At 44.9% G+C, this 12,703-nt stretch overlaps 1 protein-coding gene across 3 annotated transcripts in view; it reads left to right on the forward strand.

The window, feature by feature from the left end:
- Positions 1 to 12,703, forward strand: part of LOC147022525 (beta-3 adrenergic receptor-like) — a 77,602-nt gene that overhangs the window by 16,885 nt on the left and 48,014 nt on the right. The window lies entirely within an intron of this gene.

Genomic DNA, 12,703 nt, shown 5'->3' on the forward strand with positions numbered 1-12,703 from the left:
AACACTGTCATATTTAGCTGTAGTTCATTATGCTTCAGGAAAATCCTGCAAGGTTTCATTGTCTGAATAAACATATCAATATTCGATCTGAAATCCATGTTTTTGAAGTACATCACAAAATGATATCTGAAGAAACAGGACTTCTGACACCCTGAATCCAGGATGTCAATCGCTATTGAAAAGTGGTGGTGGGATAGAGAGTGGGTGAGAATAGGGGATGTGTATTATATGCTCTCCCACCAGGTTTATGTTTGTTTTTTTTTACATCGACAATTTATGTTGATCCCCCCTTCGGAAACCATGGGTCGGGGCAAAATAAATCGCTCCAGCCTTTGCTTTATGGGTTACTAGCATAGGTTGGTGGTCAATGCCAGGTCCTTCCTCCCACCCCTTCCCCTCCTCATCCCATCCCTCCCCCCTGCCGCCTCCTACCCAACACCCCTCCCTCCAGACTCCCACCCACCCCTTCCCCTCCTTCCTTCCACCCTTGCCTCCTCCCACCAGACTCATAACCCACCCCTTCCCCTCCCTCCATTCCACCCCCTCCTTACCCTTCCTCCAGACTCCCACCCTGCTCCTTCCCCTCCCTCCAGATTACCAGTCCACTCCTCCCCCTCCCTCCAGACTCCCACTCCACCCCTTCCCCTCCCTCCAGACTCCCACTCCACCCTTTCTCCTCCCTCCAGACTCCTACTCCGCCCCTTCCCCTCCCTCCGGACTCCCACTCCACCCCTTCCCCTCCTTCCCTCCCTCCAGACTCCCACCCCACTGCTTCCCCTCCCTCCAGACTCCCACCCCACTTCCCCTTCCTCCCCTGATTAGTGGAGGTTAGCTTTTGGACTTCCAACTCTGGGATGTGCTTGGGTGTGCTTCCCACTCTCTGAGATGTTTCACCAAGCCTTCATGTGGTTGGGTCAGTGCGGGGATTTTATGTTCGTTGTTATTATTGCAATGTGACAGCACTATTATTATTATTATTATTGTTGTAAATATTATTAGTTTTAATATGGTTTGTTACAATGTTGTCATTGTTTTTGTTATTTATTTTGCAATTAGAATGCCATGCCATGGTGGAAGTACGTATTGAGCTGTTTTATATGCCTTCACTCTTTGCCATGTGACCATTTTCACAAGTGGTCACGTCAGGATACCGTGTTTCTGGGACTTATGACTCACACTGCAGCTACCTATCTAATTCCAATTTGAACTCATCCACTGTTTCAGCTGCCACAATGTTACCAGGGAGATCATTGCATGCATTAAGTACTCTCGGACTGAAAGACCCCAACCTTACTGCATTACTACCATCTTAACTCTCCTCTTCTATACTCTCAGGCTATAGCCCATCACTGTTTATCCTGCTGAATAATTATTCTACACTTAATTTGTCCCTACCCTTCATTGGTATCTTCAACATCTCTATCAGATCCTCTCACATGAGTAATCATCTCCTTTCCAATGTACTCGCAGGGTACCCGGCTCCGATGGCTTCATCGTTGTCTCAACTCAAATGAGCAATTTGTTTTCATGTGTATTGGTAGAAACGGGAATTCAACGTAGAGTTGTGATGTGGACCATAACACTTGGTACATAGAGTGATGATGTGGACCGTGGCACTTGGTACATGTTTACCTTGTAGACAATAGTGGTCCGCCCACAATAATAACTGCACCAAGTGTTTAAAATATATATGTCTGCATAGCACGGTACTTGCGAAATGCAAATGCACAATAGTTACCATGGAAACAGCAATTTAGTAATTTGTAAAATTGAACCTATCAAGGGTTTCACGTGATGGAAATGTTGTGCAAAACAAATTGTGTTGATACATTTACTAATTGTCACCGAGTATGTGTTTTACATGTTTTGGATTGCATTGACCTTTACCTTTGACTAATTTTGACCAAATTTTATACACACACACACACACCACGCATGCAATTAAATAAACGGTGTAACCTTCAATCGGATATGTTGAAAAATTCCTGAGGTTTGGCAAGAATAAAGTCACAAAAACATTCCATTTGATTTGAATGGGGGTGAAAGAGAAAATGGGACTTTTGGACCACATGGGTCTTTCCTCTTTACCACATCGTCCTTTTCTCTTTACCACGTGGCACTTTCCTCTTCACCACGTGGGACTTTCCTCTTCACCACATGGGACTTTCTTCTTCACCATGTGAGACTTTCCCTTTACCGCGTGGGACTTTCCCTTTACCACGTGGAACTTTTCCCTTTACCACGTAGGACCTTTCCCTTTACCACTTGGGACTTTTCCCTTTACCACGTGGGACTTTTCCCTTTACCACGTGGGACTTTTCCCTTTACCACGTGGGACTTTTCCCTTTACCACGTGGGACTTTTCCCTTTACCACGTGGGACTTTTCTCTTTACCACGTGGGATTTTTCTCTTTACCACGTGGGACTTTTCCCTTTACCACGTGGGACTTTTCCCTTTACCATGAGGAATTTTTCCCTTTACCACATGGGACTTTTCCCTTTACCACGAGGTACTTTTCCCTTTACCACGTGGGACTTTTTCCTTTACCACGTGGGGTTTTTTTTTTTTGTATACCTTATTGAGGCTTGTGTGAGAGTGAACACACAATGCAAAGCAAGGGGGGCAGGAGACAAGAGGGGAGGGAGTGGGAAAGACAAAACAGTGGGGAACAGAGACATGAGGAGATCTGTGGAAGGGAGAGGGATGGGACGGTGAACATGGGGAATACAAGATGGACATTACAGGGAATTTCAGGAAGGAAAGCAGGGAATTTGAAGGAGGTGAGCTTGGGTGGATATCGGGGTAGAAAAGATCGAGGATTTGGATGGGGGGATGATAAGAGGTGGTGGTGAACAGCTGTTTTGAAGGCCTGGAGGGAAGAATGGGAAAGAATAGAGTAAGGGAATTTATTCCAAAGGTGGGAAAAAGAGGAATGAAAGAATGAAACTGAGCAGTGATTCGTCATTTTGGTAGTTTTACCAGAAGGGGGTTGTTGGCGGACCTTGAGCGCCCTGCGGAAATATGGTGGGGACAAATGGCAGAGAGAGCAGGGGGGGTGAGGCTGGAGAGGAGACGGTAGAATACAGAAAGACCACCGACCAACCTGTGGTGATTGAGTGAGAGGCCCAAAGACTCAGCCTCATTGCGGGAGATGCCAATGATCCGAAATGCCTTGGTTTCTACAGCGTGATGCCGAGAAAGGTGGGAGGCAGGAGCACCAGCCCAGAGGGGAGAATAGTACTCCATCAGGCTGCGGGCAAAAGCTTTGTAAGTGGTCAGGAGCTCAGGTGGGCCGAGGAAGGACTTTGTAGGAGGAAGGATTCCCAATCGGCGACTGGCTTTGGAGGCGAGGTTTGAAATGTGACTCCCATGAAAGGTCATGGCAGATAGTGAGACCCAGAAGCTTGAAAGAAAAGACTTCTTCCAGAGGATTGTAGTTAAAGTGGATAGGGGGTTTTTCTAAACGGTCCTTTCGAAGAGACATAGAGAGAGTGTGGGATTTGTCTGGATTGAAAGGCATGTTCCACGTGTTGGACCAGTTTGTGATTTTATCCAGATCTGCAGTGAGCGAAGAAGCTGCTGCTTGCCGGTCTGAGGGATGAGCGATGGTACGGCAGAGGGTGGAGTCATCAGCAAAGAGACATAGAGGATTTTCCAGAGAGTCGGAGAGATCATTGATGAAAACCAGAAAAATAACAGGGCCCCGAATGCTACCTTAAGGAACTCCAGCCTGGACAGGAAGAGGGGATGTAAGAACTCCATTTAGGGCCACATGTTGACTGCGACAGGAGAGGAAGTCTGCGAGCCATCAGTGGAGATGGCCTTGGATACCATAGGAAGAAAGTTTGGTGAGCAGGGCAGGGTGCCAGACTGTGTCAAAAGCAGGTGATATGTACAGGGATACGGCTCGGATTTCCGGTCTGGCATTGAGGACTTCCATCCATTGTTGGGAGAGCAGAAGCAGCATATCCAGGGTAGAGTGACCTTTGTCTGAAACCAAATTGATTGTCGGAAATCAAGCCATTGGAGAAGAGGAAGGATTTAATGTCTGAAGCGATGATGGATTCCATAACCTCGCTGATGATTGGGAGAAGGCTGATTGGTCTGTAGTTGCAGGGATCTGTTTTTGCACCTTTTTTGCAGGGCAGTGATGTTAGCAGATTTCCAAGCAGATGGCAGATGACCTTGAGCAAAGGAGAGGGTGAATAGAACAGAGAGAAGGTGAGCAAGAGCAGAAGAGCAGGCTTTGAGGACACGAGGGCTGATGCCGTCTGGACCGGTTGCAGAATCTTAGTCGAGGTTTGACAGCAAGCTCTCCACCTTGTCAGGAGAAAAGGACACAGAGTCCAGGGACAGTTGGGTGCGACTGGGTAAGGTGATGGGTTTTGGACACAAGATTTAGCTGCAAACACCGATGAGTTTAGGCATTCAGCTTTTTCACATGCGGTATCAGCAGTGCAGCCATTTGAGGTAAGGGAGGGGATGGAGGGGGACCATACACCAGAAACAGATTTTATTAAACGCCACCAGGATTTTGAGGAGGGAGAGAGGTTTGAGAGGTCAGACTTGAGATTATAAAGATGTTGTTTTCTGGCTCTCCTGAGGGTCGATACACACTTGTTCCGAGCTTTATGGAAGGAACTGAGATTGCCATCAGTTGGGTTTGCTTTCCATGAGGCATTGGCAAGTTGTTTCCAGACAACTGCCTCGCCACAAGCTTCAGTGAACCAAAGGCGGGAGGAAGGGTAGGACAACTGAAGACGAGAGGGGATAAATCTGTGCATGAGGGAGAGCAAGTTTCTTTAAAAGAATTCTCAGGATGAGTTGATGTTGGAGAAAGTAGCGATAGGAGACCAGCCTATAAGTTTCAGGGCTGCTTGAAGACCTTGCCAGTCAGCTTGAGTGAAATGCCATACTCGACGGTGGTGAGGTGGTTCTCCGATAATAGCCAGAGAGATGTCCACTTTGACAAGGACGTGGTCAGAAGAACCGATTGGAGCAGAGGAAGAGCAGCAGATATTGTCAGTGAAATTTGTCAAAATCAGATCCAGAAGAGATGGAGTACCATTGGTTGAGATCCGGATCGGGAAGTTGACCGATTGAATCAGTCCCAATGAGTCGCAGAAAGCTTTTGCTGAGGTGCCATGACAGGTGAGAGAGGTACCCACACATAGCCAACTGGCATGATGACAATTGAAGTCGCCACATATGAGGAAGAGAGAATTTGAATGAGAAGATAGAAGTTGGTCCATGATTTTGGATAGTGAGGTGTAGATAGAGTCATCACTGTTAGTTTCACGGTACAGTACACATATAAACATGAGATGGGAGTGGAGGGGAGGCCGTAGCCAGAGGTATTCCTGGGGGTGTGGGGGAGTGATGGCAGTGCATGGGGAGTGAGAAATAGAGTCTTTGATGAAGAGAGCAAGTCCTCCACCAGGACAAGGCTCAGGTCTTTCATCCCGGAGGAGGGAGTAACCAGGGAGAGATACTTGGGCGTCAGACACGTCTTGGGGGAGGAAAGTTTCTGTTAGGCAGATTATGGCTGGTTTGTCAGTGGCAACTTGTATGGAAAGATATGAAAGGTTTGAGCGAAGGCCCTGGATGTTTGAGGTCCACACTTTTAATGAAGAGGGAGAGGAGGAGGCTTTTGGTGCAGGGGGTGGGGTGGAGGGGGGGGATAGGACAAGGGACGAGGGGGGAGGTAAGGATGGTTGTTGAAAGAGTGTGGGGGATTGCAGAATAGCTTGGGGAGAGGGCCGGATGAGGAGGAGAAAAAGGCTCTGTGGTGCTGGGGAGAGGGGGGACAAGAGATGGGGAAGAAGGCAGTTGAGGATTTGAGGAGGTGGAGTGAAGAGATGGAGGTTAATAGGGCAGTGGAAGGAGGCAGCCTTGTGGATGAGAGGGGGGGGATAACTTTGAGAAGGATGAGTGAGGGGGATGAATGGTGGGAGAAAGGTGAGGGGGGTTTTGAGAGGGGTGAGAGGGAGGCTTGGAGGGAGAAGAGTGGGATGGTTGCTTTGAGAGTGAGAGTGAGGGGTGAGAGGGGTGAGTTGGCACTGAATTTGGAAAAACAGAATGGTTTATGGAAAGCGAACATTCATAGCAAACTTGGGTTTTTTTAAGTTTTAGGTCAATGATGCAATTTAACACAATTCTTGATGGATGCAATGAAGGCGAATTCAAAGAATGGAGAGAAGAAACACTTTAAGAGTTTCATTTTTTTTGGCAAGGTATGAAGTAAAGGTCGAATTGAGAGCAGTCTGTTTAAATAGCAGAAGAGTAGTGCATTATGATACAGTAAAGAGTACCACATGTGTGAAAGAGGAAGAGGAGCCATTATACGAGATCGTTTTTGTTATTATTATTAATGTTTGAGAGAGTTTTCAACAGATTAGGTAATGGAAGTGTTGCAGAAAAAATTGAGGAAGAGGAAGAAGAAGAGGAGGAGATTAAGAAGAAGAAGAAGAAGAAGAATCGAGACTCGTGAGTGTGCAAGGACAAAGGTAGCATTTTTTTGTTTGTTTATTTTTTGATTTAAGATAAGAAATAGAGTGATTCGTTGGGAGGGATGGGGGACGTTAGGAAAGTGGGGAAGATAGAAATTGAAGGTAATGGGGAGAAAAAACAAAACACGATCATACACCGAGGGGAACCGGTAGGCCTCAAGCCTCAAGGGTAGGCCTCAAGCACCCGGTAAGACAAGATCGACAAAATCTCACAAAATAGCATGATTTTTGGAACAAAACCGAACTGGGAACACACAGTAACATGTAGGTGAGAAAATAAACAGTTAAAACGGGACAGATAACAACCGGAAACGTAACTTTGAGATCGTCAGCAGAGAGCGCTGAAGGAGACCTGCCGACACTCCAAACCCAGAACCAGAAGTCGAGTGTTTGGTTTTGTTTTAACGATTTATAATGGGTGTGTGTATAACAGTAACAGGTGGGTATCAAGTTTTGCTTTACTTTGGTGCCACAACCAGTCATGCTTGATTCCACCGATGATCTGATTCAGTGGGGTGACTTGGGGATGTTTGCACAAAAGCAAATAATTGAGTTTGTTTACGTTTTCCTTGAATCGGCACTATTTCATGCATTCCGACTCTGCAATAACGAGGACTTGGTCCAACCCTTATCAATTGTCTGCCTGGATCATATAAACGGTGTGCAGCGAGTTCAACTTTCAAATGACCTTTTGTGGCGAATGATGAGTTCGTGTGTGACACCAATATGTTCTTGAAGATGATGCGTCACACAACACTCTTCTGGGTGGTTTAATAATGAAAATCAAGTATCACGTTTCTGGTGTCTCGGTAATTTTGTATCAGAATGTCATAATTTCATTTTATTTCATTGCTTAGTTAAATACCATTGTCTACAGAGATGGGCATGATCTCTTGTTTGAACCATAATACATTAATACGTTGTTGGGTTGAAAGAAGCATCATGTGTGCAATAGAAGAGCAGGAGTCGAAGCATAACTGGTGGTCAAAATTTTGAAAGTTGGAGAAAAAATAATGCCTGAGGGTTACAGCAATGAGAGATTCCATCATTTTACTTAACATAAGGAAAAGACTGACCAACTCATCTGCAATTGAGTGCATCAGACCTTTTTCTTTTTTTGCAGGATCTAAGGCTCGTCCTGATGCTGCCACACATACATCTCACACACGTAGACGTACTGAAAAATGATGGCTTGATAGAGCTTAGCCAAGTGCACAGAACAATGTGTGTAGGACAAGCGGAGTATGGCAAAAGCTCAACAGACCATCGGATGGGATTTGTATATGAGCAAGAAAACAACAAACCAGAAAAGGGATTCTTAATCCATTTGGCAACAAACTTTCAAAACAGGTGCAAATGATGGATGCTTCACAGGAAAACGAAACAAACACAGCCCCAGTGATTGCAAAGAAAAAAAAAAATAGGAAAACTACAAAAACAAATATCAGCAGATGTGTTCTGACAAATGGGAGAATGACAAAGGAGCAGGAAGATTTTTTTTTTTTTTAAAGAGCTTTACAGGACAGGGATCGACAACGAAGGCTCTTTGGAATGGCGAAGAAGAGGTCAAATTAATTGGGATGGAGAATGAGTCGTCATCAATGCTCAAAACCATGGACACTACCATAGTGCCTTTTAGAAAATGGCGTGACTGAGTCATTCGGACAAACCCAGGTTTTGTGGGGTAGAAACAGAAAGCACGTCTCCTCCTTTTGGGATGTAAAAAAACTCATGTCGGAACAGCTGTACACAAAAAGACATGACAGCGTCTGTAGAGCATTCCACTGGCACATCTGTAAACATTTCAACATCCTGGTCTCAGAACGATCATGGAAACCCAAACCAAATCCGATCCTCAAAAATGAACAATTAATGCTCACGTATGACTCGATGATCCCATCAAGTGTGGACATTGAAGTCAAGAGGATGTGGAAATTGAAGAAAGCTGAAATGGTACCAGTGATATTTGGAGCCACAGGAATGATGAAGAAAACCTTCACTGAGTATTTAAAAATAATTCCAGGGAATATCACTACAAACGATCTACAAGTGGAGGCCGTCAGAGGCTCAGTGAAGATTTTTGAAAGAGCCCTTGGAACAAGGCGATGAGAACAAAGTTTCACAATTTGGTTTATGAACCATGATCCTTTACCAAAAAGGAGGTGGACATTTTGAGTTCTGCGAGAACTTCCTCCCACCTCCTGAAACCCACCAATGCAGAATACGACCAATGGAGAATACGACCAACGAATACTCAAGACACAACACAGGACTGTTACACGAGAGACACAGCCACTAAACTTGGGGGAAGTGCCGTCACTTCTTGGAGCACTCTCTGTACCAGCGATGTCACAACAACAATGACACCGCCTTTCTCACCGCACTTAGCGGTACATTTTGGAAGGAGAAATTTCCTCCTTCCGATGGATGCCAACCCACAGGGATTGTCCGTGCTCTTATCCTTTTAAATGCTGAACATCCAGCAAGGATGCAGCAACGTACCATAAAAAAAAGAAGTCGTCTTTGGTATTACTCTGCCCAGGTTTGAACCACTGACCTCCCAGACTCGGAGCAGACACTTCAACCATTATGCCACCTTGTCTGACTGTCGATGCTCCAAACCCAGAACCAGAAGTCAAAGAATGTGAGCACATCCATTTTCCCTTTACCATGTGGGACTTTTCCTTTACCACATGGGACGTTTCCCTTTACCACGTGGGACTTTTCCCTTTACCACGTGGGGCTTTTCTCTTTACCACGTGGGGCTTTTCTCTTTACCACGTGGGCCTTTTCTCTTTACCACGTGGGCCTTTTCTCTTTACCACGTGGGCCTTTTCTCTTTACCACGTGGGACTTTTCTCTTTACCACGTGGGACTTTTCTCTTTACCACGTGGGACTTTTCTCTTTACCACGTGGGACTTTTCTCTTTACCACGTGGGACTTTTCTCTTTACCACGTGGGACTTTTCCCTTTACCACGTGGGGCTTTTCTCTTTACCACGTGGGCCTTTTCTCTTTACCACATGGGCCTTTTCTCTTTACCACGTGGGCCTTTTCTCTTTACCACGTGGGCCTTTTCTCTTTACCACGTGGGCCTTTTCTCTTTACCACGTGGGACTTTTCTCTTTACCACGTGGGACTTTTCTCTTTACCACGTGGGACTTTTCTCTTTATCACGTGGGACTTTTCTCTTTACCACGTGGGACTTTTCTCTTTAGCACGTGGGACTTTTCTCTTTACCACGTGGGACTTTTCTCTTTACCACGTGGGACTTTTCTCTTTGTGCCACGTGGGACTTTTCTCTTTGTGCCACGTGGGACTTTTCTCTTTGTGCCACGTGGGACTTTTGTATTTGTGTCACGTGGGACTTTTGGCTTTGTGCCACGTGGTACTTTTGTCTTTGTGCCACGTGGGACTTTTGTCTTTGTTCCACGCGGGACTTTTGTCTTTGTGCCACGTGGGACTTTTGTCTTTGTGCCACGTGGGACTTTTGTCTTTGTGCCATGTGGGACTTTTGTCTTTGTGCCACGTGGGACTTTTGTCTTTGTGCCACGTGGGACTTTCGTCTTTGTGCCACGTGGGACTTTCGTCTTTGTGCCACGTGGGACTTTTGTCTTTGTGCCACGTGGGACTTTTGTCTTTGTGCCACGTGGGACTTTTGTCTTTGTGCCACGTGGGACTTTTGTCTTTGTGCCACGTGGGACTTTTGTCTTTGTACCACGTGGGACTTTTGTCTTTGTGCCACGTGGGACTTTTAGCTTTGTGCCACGTAGGACTTTTGTCTTTGTGCCACGTGGGACTTTTGTCTTTGTGCCACGTGGGACTTTTGTCTTTGTGCCACGTGGGACTTTTGTCTTTGTGCCACGTGGGACTTTTGTCTTAGTGCCACGTGGGACTTTTGTCTTTGTGCCACGTGGGACTTTTGTCTTTGTGCCACATGGGACTTTTGTCTTTGTGCCACGTGGGACTTTTGTCTTTGTGCCACGTGGGACTTTTGTCTTTGTGCCACGTGGGACTTTTGTCTTTGTGCCACGTGGGACTTTTGTCTTTGTGCCACGTGGGACTTTTCTCTTTGTGCCACGTGAGACTTTTAGCTTTGTGCCACGTAGGACTTTTGTCTTTGTGCCACGTAGGACTTTTGTCTTTGTGCCACGTAGGACTTTTGTGTTTTCCACGTTGGACTTTTCTCTTCACCACGTGAGACTTACCTCTTTTTCCCATGAGAGCTCACTTTGCTCTTGGGAACTCTCAACACTCCAGAAATTGTTTTATATCTATCCTCAGATTTATACCTCCTCACAATGCTGTCTTGGAGTTCTACGGACAGTTCCATGGACTTTCTGTTTCTGCTCTTTCCATGGACTCGACTTTCTGTCGAGTTTCTGCTCTGACATGCACTGTCTGTCTACTGTGGGACCTTATATAGAAAGGTGTGTTTCTTTCTAAATCATATCCAATCAATTGATTTAACCACAGGTGGACACAATCAAGTTGTCGAGACATCTCAAGGATGATCAAAGGAAATTGGATGCACCTGAGCTCAATTTGGAGTGTCATAGCAAATGGGTTGAATACTTATTGATGCCGGACATGACAGATTTTCATCTTTAATTAATTTGTGAAAAGTTCTCAAAAAATAATAAATTATACGATGACATTATGGGGTATTCTATGTCTATCAGTGACAAAAAAAATCTCAATGTTTAGTCTGCAACACATCAAAATGTGAAAAAGTCAAGGGGTGTGGATACTTTCTGATGGCACTGTAAATGTCAATTTTGACTTTATATGCGTTTTCGTTTCCTCTCGTACCCTTTGGATCTTTTAAGGCCATTTATTCCATTTAATCCTTTTAACCCCATGGACCCTTTATACCCCAAAGACCCTTTCAACCCTTGAGACTTGTTCGACCCTGAAGACTCCAAAAACCCTTAAGACCAATAAAACCCCCAAAACCCTTTCGACCCAAAAGACCCCTAAAACCGGTCAGACCCTTAAGATCCTGTTGACTCAAAGACCCTTTAGATCCCAAAATCCCAAAGACCCCTAGGACCTTATTGAACCTTGATAACCCTAAGACCCTTTCGGACCCTAAGACCTTGTAGCCACTATGGATGCAATTGGAACTCTTCATCCCTTAAGACCCTACAGACCCCATTGGATCTTCTGTCTGGGGACCTTCTGCAATAACACGTGAGGGTCACCAGCTATTATCAAAAGTCCCATGTGTCAAAAAGAAAACGGTGTCCCTGACAACAGTTTCACCCCATTTGAATCAAATGAGATATTTACCCTCACCAGAGGAGAGGCTATTGTATTTGGGTCATTTAGTTTGTCTGTCTGTCTGTTTGTTTGTTTGTCCGCCCAGAACATGAGTGCAGTTTTTCCCTGCAACCGCTTGTTTGATTGACATGAAATGTTCACCATAAGAGCAATCACTCATGCAGAATGTTTTAATGATAATTACAATGCCATAGGTCATGTGATATGGCAGCCATGTTGGAAAAAGGGGAAAACTTTAGACCTCTGTATCTCTGAAACTGCACCAAGTAAAAAATTGAAATTTGGCACATGGCAAGTACTCCTCATGGGAAATAAGTATGATTTTGTATGATGTCATAGTTGCCTTCATTATCGTAATAATTGCATAAGTAGAACACTACATTCGATCAGGATGAACATTTTTGAGGTTAATTTTGGGATAAATTGATAAACAGAAAAAAAAATTGACCTCATCGGTCACGGGGGTTCAGCAGTAAATTCTATTATTTTTTTTATCGTTCAAAAATCTCTGAAACAACTGAACAGATTGAGGTGGAACTTTTCAGCTATGACCCCATATGCATGAGGAACAAAACGTTCCCACCTATGACATCACAAGTCACATGGTTTGGCAGCCACATTGGATTTACCCGAAAACCTTCAACAATCTTCTACTCCAGAACAGCTGGACAGATTGAGGGGAAACTTCACACACATATTCCCCACGCCTTGGGGATACCACAGTGTTCATAAATAATTGATAGGTCACATGGTCTGGCAGCCAGCCATATTGGATTGAACAAAAAAAATTTTTTTAATGCTTTCTCTTGAATTGCTTCATTGATCAAAGTTAAGCTTCAGAATTATGATCTAATATTGTTAGGGAATATATTTTTTAAATTTCAACCTGATCGAACATGTGGTCTGGCAA

This window comes from Eptatretus burgeri, chromosome 7 (assembly GCF_056783735.1).
Source record: "Eptatretus burgeri isolate ZD-2024b chromosome 7, Ebu_testis_v1, whole genome shotgun sequence".
Classification (NCBI taxonomy): domain Eukaryota; kingdom Metazoa; phylum Chordata; class Myxini; order Myxiniformes; family Myxinidae; genus Eptatretus; species Eptatretus burgeri.